A 19,510-nucleotide genomic window follows, 5' to 3' on the forward strand; every position below is an offset into this window, starting at 1 on the left:
ACAACAACAACAACAACAACAACAACAACAACAACAACAAAAATTCCACAAACAAACAAAAAGATCCAGGAAATGCTGTGAGGCTAGAAAGACATACTTATATGCCTATATTTATTCAATTGTCCATTCAACAAGTATTTGCTGAGCACTGCTGTGTACTGTTCATTCAATGAACGTTTTAATGAGCACCTGGTATGCTCTAAGTACTATTTTAACACTGCGGGTGTCATAATGAAATAGATCAACTTTTCCCTCTCATAAACTTACATTCTGCAGTTCCCTTTGAGTTTCAATTACACGCCAGTAACATTGCTCAGCAGATATGATTATTTCCATTTTCATAGATGAGGAAACCGGGGCTCACAGAAGCTGTGACTCGCCCACTCGGCTGCTGAGCTTCCCTGTGGTGGAGCCGGAGTCCACCCCTGGCCTGGGTAACTGCAGTGCTGCCCTCGCTGCTGCTTGAGGATCGATCACGTGGAACATTCATGAATCACCATGATTTTGCAGCTGTAAAATGCTCTGGAGGAAGGACAATGCTGTTTCCAACTCCTTTTGGAAATGTGTTTCTCATTTTGATCCCATTTTATCAGATACATAAACTGGATTATCTGGAGAACGAACAGGCTCAATGGTGCATTTTCAGTTAATAATCTTTGCTTTCGACTTCTCAGACCTAGTGGAATTGCCATGCCGAGAGAGCCCCGGCCTGGCCTGGCACACAGCATGCCGTCCTGTGTATTTGTATCACCCTCTTCTTCTTCAGCTACTCGAGAAGCCTTAGAAATCCAAGTGCGGTCTTTCCCTCCACAATCAGGGAGAGCAGGAAAGAATTCCACTCTTTAGAATATCTACTAAGGTGGTGGCCCCGTCTCTATCCACTTCATTTCATCCTCGGGTCAACTCTGGGAAGCAGGGGTCATTCATCTTATTTTATACATGGAGAAACTGAGGCTTGAGGAGAAACTTGCTCAAGATCACCCAACCCAGACCTGTTTGTGGTTATTTGTTTAGCGTCTGTCTCCCAGCATGACTGTGAGCTCAGAAACCATGTCTGTTTTATTTACCACTAAATCCCCTTAGTTCAGGGTCTGGCGCCTAATATAATAAATGTTTGCAGGATTGAAATGTGGAGTCTAGAACCTCTTGCTGCCTGAGGATCTATATGGCTACAATTCTAAAATTCTCCAACTTGTTTACCTTAGCCTGAGAGGTGATGTGCAGGGCATAAGACAGAAAGACGAAGAAAGGGACTCACATTGAGAATAAATGCAAAACCCAGGCTAATGTCGGAGAGACAAGGCTTCCCCATCATGGCCCAGGACTGCTTCACTGGAGCCTCTGCAGGTTTCCATCACACACATTAAACAAGGCTTGGTGTCATTTTCTAAAACAGAAAGAGGTGGGCAAAGCCTAAACGGGTAGCACCGAGTGGGTCGCAAGTTCCTGGGTAAACCCCTTTCCTTTTCTGGACCTCTGTTTCCTCATCAGTAAAGTGGAGGAAGTTGAATTCCTAGACTCAATCTTCTCTCTGCTCAAACATCCTTCCCAGAGCTGAGATTGCTGAACTTTTTTCCAGGCACTATAAAGTAAAAAATACAAAACTCTAGCTTAAGACACCTTGATCTTATCTATTTGCAAAGAGTAGGTATCTTAACAAACTAATAGGAATCAACCACGTCAATGTACAGATGAGAATAAACCTATGCCTACATGATACTTACCAGGTATTTCATCATCTCCATTTAACAGATGAGCAAACTGAAGCACAAAGAAGATGCATTTGCATAAGGTGTCATGGTTACTAAGTGGCGGAGGCTGACTCTCAGTGTCCATGCTCCTAACTACCTTACCGTGCCACCTTCCAGCTTGGTCTCTGCTATGTGCTGGACCTGGGAACTTGGTCTCTGCTAAGAGCTGGACCTAATTTTACACAAAATATTTCTCACTGATCTCTCCAGATGGGAAGACATTGCCATCATCTCTGTTTTCAAAGAAAGTAAGTAGTACTTCCACAGGAGGCAAAAATGGCTGAGCTAGAACCAGGGTTTCCCCCGGGAGTTTGACACTCATGTCCCTAAAGATGTCATTAAGCAGGCCAACTTGGGTGGCGATCCCTGCTCTTCCACTCAGCTCTGCCACAACAGGAAACTTGCTAAACCTCTCTGATACTAAGTTTTTCCATTCTGGGAAAACTCTCCCAGGCTGTGTAATGCAACCCTTTGAGATTAGGCTCTGAGATAAAAGAGAAACTGCCCTGGATTATTCTTTCTAGTGAGGTTGATGCACTGAGGGATGGGGGAATACACACATTGGCTCCAGGTACTTTTCCCTTCAGACTCTTCCCTCCCCAGTCCTTGAAGTGAGTGGAGCTGGGACTGGGCACCTCTGTTCAGGCCACTCTTTGTGAGGACAGAGGGGTCACTACCAACCTGCCAAGGATTTAAGGGCAAAAACCTCCTGCATCCCTGACCAAACGCATGTTCACTCCCCACCCTGCGGGGTGTGTGGAAGGCCATCACTGTTCTACTGTGGTACACAGCATCTCCTGATCCAACCCAAAACACTCAGAGAGGACTGATATTAGAGGATGTGGACATAGGGAATATTAACTCCCGTTTGCAGAGGGCTTCCCACGCTTTGCTTATATTGCTTCGTACTTTGAGCTTGGTGGTGTTCTTCCTGCTTTACAGACGAGGACATGGGCCCTGAGAGATCATTTCCATATCATATGGTGGTGTTAGGATGGAGGTCATCAGTTATCCCGTCTTTAGATCATGGTTGTCACTGCCAAACTGCAGGCAATAGCTGGTGGATGTGCCTGGGCTGCGAACCTAGGTGTGGACTCCCAGAGAGGGGACTGTCCAATTCATGTTTATACCCCAGGGCATAGGCTTGGCACACAGTAGGTGCTCACTGAGCACTCGCTGGATGGATAAATGAAGGATGAATGCACAGATGAGAGCCCCAGCTCCTAAGGTAGTGACTAACTGCTCACCATTCCCACTTCCTCTTCCCCTGGGCACCCAGCTGGACTGCGTTTTCCAGCCTCCCTTGCAGTTCTGGCCAATGGACTATGGGGAGACATTAAGTGCACCATTTCTAAGGTTGGTCCGTGAAAATCTTCCGTGCGATCCTCCACTTTTTCTTTTCCCATATTGTCTAGCCTTATGCACAGGATCCATTTAAGAACTCAGAGACTCGAGGGATGGTGGAACCACAGGTGGAGGAGCCTTGATGCCTGAGTCACTGCCTGGAGGAAGGCCGCTGGTAAGTACCTGCATGGAGCTGTTACTTGGCCAAGAAATACACTTCCACAGCATGAAGCAATGAGTGACGAGGTTGTTGGCAACAGCATTAGGCTACCTTCACTAATCTTGGAGTTGGAAGAGAAAACTTCTCCTGGAATCATAGGCTCTCAGGGTTGGAAAGTACCTTGGACATCTCAGAGATAAAGTTTCCACCCAGTGCAGCAATCCCTTTATAACACGTCTGCCTACAGTTCTTCCAACCAGATTTATACACCTCCAGTGATGGGGAGCTCACTTTCACAGAAGCTTCTTTCTCTATCTTTGGACTGCCCTGGCTGCAGGAAGAGACTTCCTTACCCAGAGCCCTACCTCCTCACATCTTTCTTGTCTTGATCTGCCTGTTAACCCCTCAGAGATGAAGCTGGCTTTTCCTTCTCACATGTAGTTGAAGGCAGAGATCAAATCCTCCGGAGTGACTTCTCATTCCTTTAGTCAACAGCTATGTGGTGAGCCCCTCCCACCTGCCAGGACCTCCGCAGGCCAAGCCTTGCCAGCTATTCACTGTTACCCCCTGGGCATGGTTTTAGGTCCTGCTCCATTTTTTATCATTTCCTGTAGATATGAGCGACCAGATTCTCTTCAGGTCTGTTCCTGGCATTCACCTTAGTGGGAAAACTCACCTTAATAAATAGCATTTCCCAAAAGACCACCTGTGCAGTGCTAAGTATCCTGTCTCCCATTTCACCCTCACAGTGATTCGGTGGAGTGGGCGTCGTTTCACTCCCATTTTACAGAAGAGAAAACTGAGGTCAGAGAGGTGACTTGCCCAGAGGACCATAACTAGAAAGTGGCAGCAGGGAGTTTGAATCTAGGTGCATCTGACACCAGAGCCCAGACCCAGCCTTTCAGGTGGAGGGGAGAGGCCCCAGGCCCTAGGCAGCCAGGCACGAAGGACCGGGCTCAGCCACACTGGCCTTCAAGCCATATCGTGGGCTCACCCCTAGGAGCAGCTGCCCAGCGTGCATTGGCCCTCTTTGGTTAGCATTGCCACACCATTGGAGGCCACGACTCCTCCCTGGGCACGTGGGAGCTGGGGTTACAGGAGGAATGCCAAGGTCTGTGCTGTGGCTGTTCCTTGTGTCCAAATTGGTTAAGGGAAGCCCAGAGTCTGGTGGAGCCAATTGCTTGGCCGACCTCTGCTGACCGGAAAGTTGCTAACATATGTCCCTAATCTGACCTGCCAGCCACTTGCCAGGCGCTGGAATTCGGGAGCTGCTCTGAGGCCCTGCTGATTTGGAAAGGAGGACCCCAACAGGAGGGCTGTGTACCCACTGTGTGCCAGGGGCTCACACACCAGATTTTATTTTATCCTCACAACAGGCCAGAGAAGTAGATCATAATCTACCTACTTTCCAGATGAGGAAACTGAGGCTCAGAAAAGTAAAGTCACCGGTCTACACAGACAGGGGCAGGAGAAATGGGATCTGTTCCCACTCAGGCAGATCTGGGTTTGAATTCCGTGTTCTTTCCATGCTGTGATTTTCCAGTCTTCTGGCTAGAAGAGATTTATTTACAAATGGTTTCTCCCTCACCCTTCATACCTCATCCACCATGTGGGCAGGGCCCCACTGCACCATGACAGCAAGGATTGACCCAGTTAACACCTCTGTTCCTGCGACATGCAGGAGATGCTCAGGTAACAGTGAGTGAATGGGACTCCAGGGGTTTGATGCAGGGAAAGCATGGGAGCGGGAGGCCTGGGGAACACAGGAAGGAAGGAAGCAGAAGAGTAAAAGGGCAAAAGATAGGGAGAAAGACAACCAGAAGCAAGCCTGGAAGGGAAATCGGTCACAATAAAAGCAAGAGATAGAAGAGGAAGACCTTCAGCAAAGGGAAGGCCTTCACCTCAGCAGGAGAATGGAGAGAGCTTCCCAGCTAGTAAGGCAATGAGCTCACTGTCGCTGGAGGTGTGCAAGCAGGGCTGCATGAACCTGTGTCTGGGAAGTCCTAGGGTGGATTCATGCATCCAGGAATGCCTGCACAGGCTTCTCCTACCTCTGAGAGACCGAGGTTCTGATCAGATAACCACTCCCCTCTTATACACAAGCACATTTAGAGAGCTCAGTTCTCATCTCTCATGCACTTTGAATGGAGGTAGAAACTGCCAGAATTATAGGCTCAAAGCTGCTTTTCTGAGTTGTAAGGGCTCTGTCCTTGACCCTGAAGTCTCTCAAACCTAGGCAGAGGAGAGCTGTGAACCTGATGAAGGCTGCTTAGCGCCAGCAGAGGATCAAGTCTGCATTCCTCAATCTGAATTCAGAGCTGACTGTAGTTGGTCTGGGCCCTCCCCACCCCTGTCCCTCCACACCCTATCAAAGCCCCACATAGGCCTAAGTTCAGTCCCAGCCAGTCCCTGCCCTCCTCTCTGCTCTCCAAATAGCCACAGTGGTGGCTGCACAGTGACTGCTGTAGTGCTTTGCTTGATGCCACGTCCAGCATAACTCTGTCAGCACTGTGAAGCCGGGGCCAAGTCTCCTTCCTCCCGCCTGGTGTGTGACCCGGCACAGAGCAGATGCTCGAGGAACACTGGTAGACTAACAGAGCCACATGCTTTCCAACCCTAGGCCCTGGCTAATGCTGGTCCCTCACGGCAGAATATCCTTCCCCATCCTTTTACAGATGACCCAGTGCAGGGTCTGGACTTGGGCTGGGTGGAGAAGTTCTAGTAATAGCTCACATCGGCAAAAGCTTTGCTATGTGTTCTTAGTTCCTCAAGGTAACCTTGGGAGGTAGGTACATCACTATCTCAGTTCATAGGTGGGGAAACTGAGGCAGAGAGTAGCAGAAGGGTGTTCGAGGCCCAGAGTGTTGGCTTCTGAAGCCACACCCCAAACTCTAGACTGTGAGTTCTCAGGAAAAGAACGCTGGACTGAGCAGCAGAGAATGGTAGCTGTAGGTTTCTCTCCCCCATCCCCTGGCTCCTCTCAGGAAGGGGACAGAGCTCCTTGGGATCTGGCAAGATGCTTAGCACACAGTAGGTACACAGAGAAAAGTTGGGTAATGAATCAGTTCCCTTTAGGCAGCACTTTACTGGACTGTCTTTTCTTCAAATGACCCACTACTATGAAGGATCCTGAACACTGTGTGGCTTCCCTCGCCCCGCTGATCAAACAATGGAGCATCAGGAGCTGACTTTGTGGTGGCTTGCGAATCAGGGATGGGACAAACGTATTCAGTGTCACCCAAACCCTCTGCTGATGTCCTGAGACCTTCCTCCAGTGAAAGAGCCTGGGACTGGGTCTGAGGTGCCCAGTTTGCATTTCCATTGGCTGTCACAGTGGGTTCCCCAGGAAGTGGGCAGGATGGTTCTCAGGGTGTGTTCTGAGGCTCCATACCTATGGGGCAGGTGAAGAGGGAGCAGGCTGAGCGGAGGAAGGCATGGAACTGCAGTGCAGGTTCCCCAGGGCTTTGTATCAGGGATGACCCTTCAGAGCCTTCCTGGTTTGGGACAAGAGGCCAGGTCTTGATGCCCAGTTGGGCAGGCCCTGGGTGGAGCTGACCCTGGAAAGGGGCATGAGTTTGGATGACTCCAGCCCAAGGCCAGGTTCAGTTTTCTTCAGAAAAAAAAAAAAATCCCCAAAGAGGGCCGACAGCAAAGTTCCATCCTCCAGCAGCTGGGGAATCTGGGAGGAACATCACCAGCCCTCTCACCATGTTGAGTGATTTTCCAGCATGGCGACCTCAGCCACATTGCCATCCTCTCTCCAGCTTTGGTTTCCTTGGCTGCAAAATGGACTAACCAGTGGTTCTCAAACTTTTTGATCTCAGGACCCCTTTGTACATTTTTTTTTTAGATGGTGTCTCACTCTGTTGTCCAGGCTAGAGTGCAGTGGTGCAAGCTTATCTCACTGCAACCTCCACCTCCCAGGTTCAAGTGATTCTCCCACCTCAGCCTCCTGAGTAGCTGGGATCACAGGCGCCTGCCACCATGCCTGACTAATTTTTGTATTTTTAGTAGAAACGGGGTTTCACCATGTTGGCCAGGCTGGTCTTGAACTCCCGACCTCAAGTGATCCACCCACCTCAGCCTCCCAAAGTGCTGAGATACCAGTATGAGCCACCACACTCGGCCTCCTTCGTACTGTTAAAAATTACTGAGGACCCCTAAATAGCTTTTGCTTATGTTCTGAATCTACCAGCATTTAGACATTAAAACTAAAAATATTTTAAAATATTTATTAATTCATTTAAAAACAATAATAACAAATCTTGTATGTGCTAACACAAATAACCTGTTTTTTTTAAAAAAAAATCAGTGAGAAGAGTGGCATTGTCTTATTTTTTGCAAATTTTTTATCTTCTGGTTTAATAGAAGCATTGAATTCTCCTATCTACTTCTGCAATCTGTTGTGAGATAGGTTGTTTGGTTGAAGTATATATAGAAAATCTGGCCTCACAGATATGTTGTTGGATGCAAGACAAGTATTTTTATAGGCTTTTCAGATAATTTCTTGATACTACACAAAACTTGACAAGCAGTAGTATAGTATTTTAATGTGGAATCTGAAAACACATCAGTGAACATTTTGTTCTTTGTCACATTAAAATCCACTAGTCTGTCTTGCACTTTGGATGTATCTTTTGCCTATGTGAGATTCTGAAACATCATGCATTAGTCATTGGAAAATGCTGGTTCACTGACTTACAAGATCTGCCAAATGTTGACACAATGAATTTTACAATATCAAAAGAAAGCACATTCGCTAATACTATCATCAAAAAAGTCTTTACATTTGGAGAGCAAGCTCACAATGACGGATACAAGTTTTCTAAAACTCTAAGTTTTGTTAGAAGTTCAAATCTCAGCCTGGCATGGTGGCTCATGCCTGTAGTCCCAGCACTTTGGGAGGCTGAGGTGGGTGGATCATGAGGTCAAGAGATCAAGACCATCCTGGCCAACATGGTGAAACTCCGTCTCTGGTAAAAACACAAAAATTAGCTGGGTGTGGTGGCGTGTGTCTGTAGTCCCAGCTACTCAGGAGGCTGAGGCAGGAGAATCGCTTGAACCCAGGAGGCAGAGGTTGCAGTGAGCCGAAATTGCGCCATTGCACTCCAGCCTGTTTAACAGAGTCAGACTCTGTCTCAAGAAAAAGAAAGCTCACATCTCTCTGGCAATAAATACTATTAGCTGTTCACCTTGAAGCGACAGGCTCACTTTGCTCATTCTCAGAATGAGAATGTCAATCATCCTTTCGAATAACAAGGGTGCTCCGTGAAGAAGGCAGTGACTTTCTCTTACCACTCAAACGACTGCATAACTAACTGTGTTCCTTCTGTCTGCGGCAGAAGTGCTTTACGCAGGCTTCCCGTTTTGTCACACAGAACGCTAAAAAGACGTTCTCAAAGATTGAGCCTTGACAATCCTTCAGGAATTTTATTGCCTCATTCAAGATTATGTGTTTATGTTTTGCTGACTGCATGATGGTGAACAATACCGTAACTATTAGTATAGAACCTTCACCAGAAACCAAATTTGCTGACACCTGATCTCAAACTTCTCAACCTCCAGAACTGTGAGATAATAAATTTCTGTTTTTAAGCCACCTAGTCCTTGGTATTTTGTCATGGCAGCTTGCGTAGATGAATGTACCCTGCCCCCATACCCTTCTCCTTTCAAAGTGCTTGTGCTGTTGGTTTATATATTAATAGTTTGAAAGGCCTCTGTTTGCTGGAAAGAGCTAGGCATGAGCAAATAATATTGGCATTAGAAGCTCTGTTCCCAGACAGAACTTGGGCAAATCTCCCAGCTTCAACGATCATGCCTTTCAGGAGATTTCTGATGAGAACATTCCAAGATGCCAGTGGAAAATCCTGATGCTGGCTATTTGAGAACCATACTGGGAAGAAAGCAATTTTCTAATAGATTTTCTAAAACAATAAACAGTGGAGAGAATGCCAGGATAGTATTTTTAACTACCACAAGCCACAAAAATCAGCTTCAAGACCTAAACCACCACACAGACTTACCATGACAGATCTGTCCCATGGAAACACCAGCAGTCCACCTGATGGTAATAATGGTGGTGGTGACGATGGTGGTGGTGATGGCGAAAGGGATGATAATGATGAAGATGATGCTGATGTCATGATGATCACGATCATGACATGATGATGATGATCATGACAATCGATAGTGATGAAGATGATGCTGATTGTCATGATGATCATGACAACCGATGATGTCAATATTAGAAATTATGGTGATGACAATGGCGGTGGTAATGGTGGTGATTGTGACAATGATGGTTATGGGGTTATGGTTACGGTTATGATGGTGATGTTGGTGATGATGGTGATGGTGATGATGGTGTTGGTAATGGCGATGATGGTGATGATAATGACAATGGTAGAGATGGTAATGAAAATGATAATGCTAATGCTAATTGTGATGATAGTGGAAACCATGGCAATGATGATGATGGTAACTATTGTGATAATGATGATAATGATAATGATGATAGTAATGGTAATGATTGTGACGATCATGGCAGTGGTAATGATGATGGTGATAGTTACAATAGTGATGTTGGTAATGATGATAGTGGTGATGATGATGGTGATACTAATGATTTTGATGATGATGGTGGTGGCAGTGGTGGTGATGGTGATGGTGATAGTTACAGTAGTGATGTTGGTGATGATGGCGGTGATGCTAATGATTATGATGTTGATGGTGGTGGTAATGGTGAGGATGGTGATGGTTATGACGGTAATGTTAGTGATGATCATGGCTGTGATGGTGATGGTGATGATGATGACAGTAATAAGGATGGTAATGAAAATGATAATGCTGATGCTAACTGTGATGGTAGTGGAAATCATGGCAGTGATGATGGTGGTAATTATAGTGATAATCATGATGATGATGATGTCAATAAAACAGCCAGTTTTTTGAACATCATATGCAAGGAGCTTTGCTAAGTGTTTTAATGAGCACTCATTTAATGTAATTAAATGTGTTATCTCATTTAATGACAAGCAACACCTTCGGAGTAGGTAAGATTTGCCCATTTTACAGGTAAGGAAACTGAGCGCAGAGAGGTGAAGTAACTTGACTAAGGGCACACAGCTGGTACATGGCTGAGATGTATTCTTTTCCCTCCATTCCAATAGTAATTTATTTTCTTTTGCTTATTTTGTTATTGCAGCTATTCCTAGGCTGACAATAGACTGAGATCAGGGTTTAAGTTTGTAGGAGAAGAAAGCTGAGCAACTTGCCCCAAAGTCACACAGCTTGTGAGTGGCCATGCCAGGATGTGTCCTCCAAAGCTCTGTACAGCTTTTGGAGTTTCAACTAACGTGCAGGTGTAACGCCTTATTGGAAGTGCATGCCTGACGATTTGACCTCCAGAATCCAAGAAACTCCAGAGTCCTCTCCCAGGTGGCCAGGAGAGGGAAACAGGTTGATGGGCACTTCAGGCACTGAGCAAGGCATTTGGGCCCCATCCTGCCTTGTACTTAGCTCCTGCCATTCGCTCCCTACACCCCATCCAGTCCAAAGCTGGCTTTCTGAGACAGTCTCAGCCCTCCAGCTCCCCGAGGGTCCACAGCACTTGCCAGGACCTATCGGTGAAGCAGAGAGAACTCACTTTTCAGGTTCACAGAACTGGATCGGGATTTTGTTTCACCCCAACTTGCTCTGTGACCCTGCACACGGTACCCCATCTCCCAAAGCCTCAGTTTCCCATCTACAAGAATGACCACTTCCCAGATTCAAGCAATAATCCATGTGAGCCTGCCTCGGGCAGAGTGTGGCAGGAGACGGATGCTGGGTCAATGGAGCTTTTATCCTCCCTTTCCTACAAAATACAAGTTTTATCGGTGAGCTACATATATTTTGGCTCAAGAAAGGCTCACTACCCACAAGATGGAAAAACAAACATTCGGTGTTGAAGAAAACTGCATGATCCAGGGACCACATTGGCTTCCCTGTCTAAAAGTACAACGCAAGCCCAGTGATTACCCATGCCACTGGCCCCAGAAATGTTGATTGACCAAAGTACAATTTCATTAGTGGTTTTAGAGATATACTCACGCCAAAGTGGCTAATGCAGACTTTTCCAGCACATAGCCTTACGAATTAAGCTCCTCTTGCAATCTGAGATTTAGCAGTGGATGTGGTCAACTCCCCTCACCTACCCCAACCCCGCGTTTATCCCTGAATTTCCGCTTATAAATCCACTTTGGGATTTGGCCTCTCTATCTGTCCATCTCCTGCACACTGGGCTGATAGAATTCATTAGGGAATCCACAGGCTGCCCACTATGCAGCAGGGGCCGGTAACAAGGGGCCGGGGTGGGTGATCACAGGGCCAGTCACTCTGAGCAAGGCCCTGAGTGCACCCAGCTCCTAGTCCTGGCATTAATCATGATTACCCAGGGAACCCATGAGGATGGATAGGAAGCCTCAAATTGTTGTTTCAAGGCCCACCAAGCCCAAGCAAAGCACTTTTGAGGGAGGGTGGATCTGATCCTGGTGGAGCACCTTCAAGGCCCAGGTATCCATCCTCACCGCCCCCTGATCCTCTGATCCACACTGCACCATCAGGGCTCAGAGCGGTTTGGGTTCTTACTTGAAGTCAGGGTCTCACTGTGATGCTTCAGTGCATGGGCTCTGGAGCCAAATTACCTGGATTCAAATCGCAGCTCCACCCTTCCTTGATGACATAGGGCTATCTGCTTTATCATTCAGGGCCTCAGTTTCCCCATCTGTAAAATGGTAATAATGAGGATAGCTTTGTGACAGGGCTGCCGTGAGAACTAGAGGAGCTGTAAGGGCTCGGAACAGGGCCCACACCGGTAAGTGTTCTGCTGCAACTTCACATCATCCTCAATCGACACAGTGTAAGAACGGCATTCAAAAGTACCTCAGACATAAACAACATGGTTTTATGTATTTATGTAGAGACTGGGGTTGCTGGGGTTTTGCTGTGATGCCCAGGCTGGAGTGCAGAGGTGCGGGATCACTGCAGCCTTGAATCCCTTGGGCCCAACTGGTCCTCCCACCTCAGCCTCCCAAGTAGCTGGGACCACAGGTACGCCCACCACACCTGGATAATTTTTTTTTATTTTTGTAGAGACAAGGTCTCCCTATGTTGCCCAGGCTGGTCTTGAACTCCTGGGCTGAAATGATCCTCCTGCCTCAGCCAACCAAGGTGCTGGGATTACAGGTGTAAGCACCCAGCCTGGCTTTAATTTTTATTGAGGTAAAACTCACCTAGCATAAAAGTAACCATTCTAAAATGCACAATTCAATGGCATTTAGTACGTTACACTCACATGCTATGCAGCCATCACCGCTATTTAGTTCCAGCACATTTCCATCACCCCAAATGGAAACCCCATACCTATTCACCAGTCACTTTCCTTCTTCCCTCTCCCAAGTCCCTGTAAACCACTCATCAGCTGTCTTCCACTATGGATTTTCTTGGACAAATTCTGAACATTTCATATAAATGGAATTATACAGTGTTTGCCCATTTGTGTCTGCCTTCTTTCCCTTAGCACAGTGTCTTCAAGGTTCACCCACACTGTAGATCCTCATTCTTTTTTATGTCTGAATAGTATTGCATTGCCTTAACAGACTACATTTTATTTATCCATTCATCAGTGATGGACATCTGTTTCTACCTCTTGGCAATGGAGAGTAGTATTGCTATGGACATTCATGTGCAAGTCTTCATGTTGACATCGCTTTTCCTTTCTCTTGGGAATATACGTAGGAGTGGAATTGCTGGGTCATATGGTAGCTTTATGTGTAACTTTTTAAGAAATCACCAAACTGTTTTTTACAGTGGATGCACCATTTTACATTCCCACCAACAATACCCAAGGGTTCCCGATTTCTCCACATTCTCACCAACATTTATTTTCCATTTTTTAAATTAGCCAGCCTAGTGGTTGTGAATGGATAACAACATGGTTTTCAAATGAAGGTAGGATGTGACTTTTTTTTTTTTTTTTAACACAAGCATTGACCCCACAGCCTTGACCCGTTATAAGCTCAACAAGGAGACTCAAGGAACAAACTGTGGCCAGGATTTCCTCTCTCTGGGCCTCAGTTTTCCCCTCTGTATCATGATCCGGTGGGTTTAGATTAGTGTGTCTCAAATGAGCTCTGTGGAAATGGCAGAGAGAAGAGGATGGAGATATTTTGCTACGGAAATGGAATAGTACAGATGCTTTCTGGAGTCCCAGGGGAAGAAAAGATGAGTCATTCAGATAGATTCCCCTTCATCTGGAGTTTCTCATCTACTCCGAGGTGAGGGGTCTGGCCCTGATGATCGAGTCAGCTCTTTGGGGCTGTTGCGTCAATGTCTTAAGAAAGAGTACCCAGCCCTCACAGCCACCAAAAAGCTCTCAGGTCAGATCAGAAACATAGGAAGTCTCCTTCATCCAGCATTCAGGCTTCTCCAACCCAACCCTGAGTGGGGCCCCAGAGACCCCGAGGCCACATGGAACATTCCAGGACCCCTCTGTTACTCAGGAGGAAAAGCATTCCCACGTCAACTGCTTGTCTATTTCTCACTGCATGTTTTGCTCACCCTCTGCTCAGAACACCCTCCCCCGCTTCTCCATTCAACCAGCTCCTGCAGCTCTGCGAATGCCCAGCACAGCACTGCTTCCTACAGGAAGCCTTCTCTGATGCTCTGCTTGGAGTCAGGGGTCCCACCCCCGTGCCCTCTCTGTCACAGCACTCTACCTTGTTTTGAGCACTTTCTACTTAACTAGCCTCCTCCACTGGGCTGTGAGGTCCTTGAGCAGGCACTGTGGGACCCACCTAGGGGTCTAGCACTCATCAAGGTCACATCTGGGATAAAGAGCCCATCAGGGATGACCCGTGTCTGGGCTGCCAGAAGCCTTGCGAGGTGTTTTCCTCCAGGAGCCAGCTCCTTCCTGTCGCAAGTGGTCTTGGCGGAGGGTCAGTCGTGGTGTCTGACCCTTTTTGAGCGTGTGACCCAAGCTGAATTAATTTTGTGCTCCCTGCTGAGAACTTCAGGCATGAGAGAGCAACGCCAGGCGGGATAAGAGTTGACACCAAGTTTTTCTGACCTCCCCTTACTTCCTGCTCTGTAGAAGCCCAGAGCTACCCAATTCCTGTCTTCCTGTGGCCTGATGGTTCAACTTCTCTTGACTTTTGTGAGCTACTCCAAATCTTGGAAATAGCGTCTTTTGTTGCATGAGGTTTGCTGGCGTCCATCTGTGTTGCTTTTCTCCAGAAAACCCTGGCAGATACAGCATATCCATTATTCTTTAGTGCACAGATCACACAGATTGGTGAACAAATGAGCTGACTCTTGAGGTCTCCCCTCAAGATGGCCAATCAGATGGGAAGGACTGAAGAAAGAAAAGCCCCCACAGCAGAGGGATCTGCACTGGCAAAGATCCCTGGCAAGAATGTACACAAGGCTGCAATGCTGGGGTGAAGGTGGGTGGGAGGGGTCCTAATTGCAGGACCATCTTCTGTCATCTTGGCCTCCTTTACTTTGTGTGTATTGTGGTTGAATACAAAACAGAGAGAAGATGTCCAAACCTATGCAGCAGTTTATGGAAGTGGAGAAGGTGGCTGGGAAATGAGACTTTAAGTGATGTTCCCCTCCCCAAGACATTGCTGGGGAACCTGGGGTGCAGGACAGGGCCCCAGAGCAAGCTGAGGTCCCTGCTGGGAAATCAAAGGTCCAGTTCAGCCAACAGCACGCTGCATCAGACAGAGCTGTCTTACTTCAATAAAAATGGATAATCTCTTCCTTAAGCCTTTCAAAAGGTGGGCTCCAGATGGATTAAAGGCCTAAATGTGAATGTTAAAATAATAAAGCCAATCAAAAAAGCATAAGGAGATATCTTTGTGCCTAAAAAGGAATGATTCTACTCCAAAGACCCTAAGAGCACAAGACAGAGGAGATAAATATGAAGAATTGGACTGTGTGAAAACTAAGGATTCCTGTCCACCCAAGGCACCGCCGGCCATGGCAGCAGACAGAGGACGCATGGGATGATGCCGCAAAGAGTCAAACTGATGAACGGTGACTACTTGGAATATACACCGAACTCTTACCAAACAATAAGAAAAACATCAAAGATCTGATAGAAAAATAACCACAGGTTGTGAGAGGCAGAAGAGAGGTCTAAATGGTTAACAAGGATAATGAGATGTTCAAACTCAGCAAAAATGACTGGTAGTTTTTAAAGCAGCGGCATCGCTTTAGACTTACTATGAAAAAGGCAAATTTCCATAAGTGGATGAAGTAACATTGCCTGGAATGTCTTGGAGAGCTGTGCACTCTAGTGTACTGTAAACCCGAGAGTCTTTCTGAAGGCGTGCTGGTCAGTCCGGACAGAAGTTAGGCCTAGGTACAGCCCACATCCCTGAGACCCTACTCTGGGCTGTGGAGGTATGGATGCCGGGGAGTTGTTACATAGGCCCCTAGAAGGGCAGAACACAGATACCTAAGTAGCATTGGTCATGGGAGCAGAGGACTGGGGACATCCTGGTGTCCACCCCTCACTAGGAAACACTGGAATTCAATGCAATGAGCTCCAGGTATGGCACACCATGGGGTGGGCCAGGAAGCAAGGAGAACAAAGGTGCCCAGTCCATAGTAAGTGCTCAGCAAATATTATTACCAACTCTTGCAAACATGGCATCCGTTCACAGTAAGGCAAGCCGTGCTCAGAGGAAATGGCCTGCCCTCACTCCTCCAGGAATGTTTAATACCCAGGCAGTGTCGCTGGGACCTTGTGGGCACCAAGTTCTTATTCATTTGCCTTTTTGCTGTCCCACCGAATCCTGTGACAGGAAATGCAGCAGGTCTAATCCTGAGGTCAGAGTGGCCCTCTGCGATGGCTGTTCTTTCCGGCCCACCCCCTTCGCCCCCCTCCCGTTCTTGGGACCCTGATTAGCCTGAGTATTGGATGACCCCTGCTCTTCTTCCCCTGCCTCGCAAGGGTTAATCAGCCTTCCTGCGGGGCGGCAGGGTGGCTAGGAAGGAGGCAGCAGGGCGGCCTGGCGGCAGGCGGCTTTCATTACTTTGATGGGATACATGTGCTCGGCTTTATCTCCGGCCCTTTCTCCGTAATTCAGCGCTTGAACGTCTCAGCTGTCGGCCGATCTGCAGACAATTGCTCAGGGTAATACTATCCGGAAAAAGCTGATAAAACGCAGATGTGACGAGGCCTCTGAAATTTGCGGTTTGCTAAGTGGTTTGCTGCGATGCTTGCCCCTGGCCAGGGTGGCTTCCCTTCGAGGCTGGGAACCAAGAGGGTGGGAGTTGCATTTTTTTTTTTTTTTTTAAGTGAAAGGTTGAATAGAGGAAGTGAGTGTAGAATTTTTTTCTCTAATTAGGAAGATGGGCAAATAGAAAGTAGAGGGGGAGGGGACAATACCGGAGGACGTGGCAGTTCTGGCCTCCCCTTGGGTCCCCATCTAACCAGCCTCTCCAGGGGGTACCTCCAGAAATGGACACCTTGGGCTTCCTCTGTGCAGCCTGGAGGGGGTGTGTGGTGCAGGGGCCCCTTGGAAGGAGGCCACTCACCGGCTGTGTGACCCTGGGCAAGTCACTCAATCTCTTGCTCCACTGACTCAACCAAAAGACCAAATGACTCACAATCTCAGTTACTTACCAGGTGCGCTGTGCCCAGCAGGATGCCTGAACACGGTAGGTGCTCAATGAATGATGCAGAGGTTTCCTTTACCACACTTGGGATCCCACGTGACCCTAGAGAGTAAAGCTGCGTGACACTGATGTAAACACAATGAGTCCCGGTTGGGTGGTGGGCAAGGGGCTGGCCAGGCTGTTAGTCTCAAAAATCACAACTTCCAAGGCCAAAGTCACCGGGCTGGATCCCCTGAGGAAACAACCATCACTGTATTTTCCTGGGCCAGAGAAGTGTTGGGGCAGAGTTCCTCCACTTTACTGTGCACCCCAATCGCCAGGGATCATTCCAAATGCAGATTCCCATTCAGGAGGCCGGGGCAGCCTGTGAGCGTGCATCTCTCACAAGGTCCTAGAGATGCTGAGGCCACAAGCCAGGTGAAGACCCCGAGGCGTCAGGCTGGGGAGGAGGCTTTGGGCGTACTTAGGCCTTGCCCTCTCAGTCCCAGGAGAACCCTGCTGATCAGAGAGGACAGGCGGCATGGTTGGTGTTGCTCAGCACGTTGGGAACAGAGCCAGGCTGGGAGGGTGACTGCACGTGGGGCTTGGTGCTTTTCCCACAGGGCCTCTGGTGACCAACCTTCCATAGCCAGACCTGGTTTCAGACCCATGGGTGAATCCACGTGACAGCATCCCAAAGAGAGCTCACCTTATTACGCCCTTCCCAACTTGCTTTTATGACAAAGGGAAAACTATTAATACATGAATTGATGCTGTTATGTGCTGCCATTGAGGCCATGTAACACAGTTCTTAAAACAGCCATGGGTCTGACCTGCACCTGTCTGTGGACCTCATGCTGCAATCTGTGTGCCAACATCTCAAATAATCAATAAGCCATAAAGACAGCTTGTGAAAACATGGCTTCAGTTTCAGGGGATGCCTTTTCACTCTCTTATATGTTTACGCTAAGGTAAAAATAGCCAGCACATTGAGCTTCTCCTGCCGTCCTTACCTCTGATCCTCGAAAACATCCCTGGGAGGTGACTTGATCACACCTATTTTCAGATGAGGGAAACTGAGGCCCAGAAGGTTAAGTCACTTGCTCTAAGGCTCCTCGCTGGCAGGATCAGAGCTGGGGTTCAAACCCAAACGTGTTTGGGAGTATCCAGCTCCAAAGCACACACAGCTGGGCTGGTGCCACGCTGCCTCTGGACAAACAGGACCCCAGGGTCGGTGCGAGGACGCGGAGTGCTAATGCAGCCGATTGCAAAATTCAGGGCAGGGCTTGGGTATTTCCCTTGAAAAGGCCAGTCTGCAATTAGAGGGGCCGTTTGCAGTTCTTGCCTTTCAAAGAAAGAGGGCGTCTCTCCCCCTGCTGGGGTGTGGGCAGAGCTGGTAGCAATTTTCCCACAATGTGTAAATTAGTCAATCTCCGAGTCTGTAAACGGGGGCCTTTGAAGCGATCTTAATGAAGCACTCCATTAGGGCTTAGTGATGGCTGCCTCCAGCATTACTGGACCCAGCTCCTTTTGATGTCTTGGGGCCACGGGTTGGAGGCTCAACTTATCTAAATGCCCCTGCAGGCTTAAAAAAAAAAAAAAAAAAAGGCAAAAAGCTCCCTTAGAGAAGCTGAAAAATTTTTAATGAAAAAAGTTAGTCCTGGCCTGACTGATGTTGGCACTTCAAAGCCGGTGCAGACTAAATTGCTGTAGACTGCTTAATTCAAAAGTGCTCCTTCGCGGGTGACAGTCCAATGGTGACAAAATACAATTGGCAACAGGAGACGGGCAAGATCAAAGGCTGGCTATTGTAATAGTTTTGTTCCATGAAGAATTGCTCATTGTCAGGCATTTTTAAGCCTTTCTCTCTCTCTCTCTCTTTTTTTTTTCTCTTGTTTTGGCTCCAGCGCCATCCCGGGATTCTCTGGTTCAGAATCAGTGTACATAAATACTTGTAATTACATCCTTCTGATAATACATTTCAGTTCACAGAGGTTGCGACAGCCTTCCCGTCTCTCTCAAGGTTCACGGAGCTGATGGTTGGTTGGATGGTAAAAATCATTTCTGTGTTTTTGTTAGAAAAGATCTTTCGAGGCACCTGGAGGGCGAATTACAGCTGGGATGGGCTCATCTTCTTGAGGACTGTTTTAGGATTTGCTTCAGATTAAACTGCTGCCTGCAGAGGCCCTTGAGGGGTGATGGGGTGGAGGGAGTGTCAGATGACTGGCCATAGGGTTCTGGCTCTTCTTTATGATGTTACCTGGTTTCTCCTGGCCTCAATTTCCCCAGTTATAACCTGGGGCTCGTTTACTCACACTGCAAGTATTTATTGAGCTCTGATCTGGGTGAATGCATGCCTTGCAGGGTCATTTAAAAGGCCATTAGGATGAAGTGGGCATGAAAGCACTCTGTCATCTGGACACTGCCTCCTTCACTCTGCTCTGCGGTTCGGTTCGGAGGGGCTGTTTCCGGGATCTGTGGGTTACCTGACTTCTTTGGCCCCATCATTTCCTAGGAACATAGAACCCAGAATGAGATATTCTGGTGAGTTCTCCACAAGCCTCTACTTGGAGAGAGGGAACAGATGAAAGGAAAGCGTGTCCCCAGG

General features: G+C 47.7%; 1 long non-coding RNA gene across 1 annotated transcript in view; it reads right to left on the reverse strand.

Moving 5' to 3' along the window:
- Positions 1-18,223, reverse strand: part of LOC105545048 — a 24,449-nt gene extending 6,226 nt beyond the window's left edge. Inside the window, exons 1-2 of the long non-coding RNA XR_001006860.1 lie at positions 17,916-18,223; positions 15,523-15,734 (exon numbers count right to left, since the gene is read on the reverse strand). This is a non-coding gene — a long non-coding RNA (uncharacterized LOC105545048). The remainder of the gene's footprint in view (positions 1-15,522; positions 15,735-17,915) is intronic.
- Positions 18,224-19,510: the final 1,287 nt, after the last annotated feature.

This window comes from Mandrillus leucophaeus, unplaced genomic scaffold (genome assembly GCF_000951045.1).
Source record: "Mandrillus leucophaeus isolate KB7577 unplaced genomic scaffold, Mleu.le_1.0 Scaffold317, whole genome shotgun sequence".
Classification (NCBI taxonomy): domain Eukaryota; kingdom Metazoa; phylum Chordata; class Mammalia; order Primates; family Cercopithecidae; genus Mandrillus; species Mandrillus leucophaeus.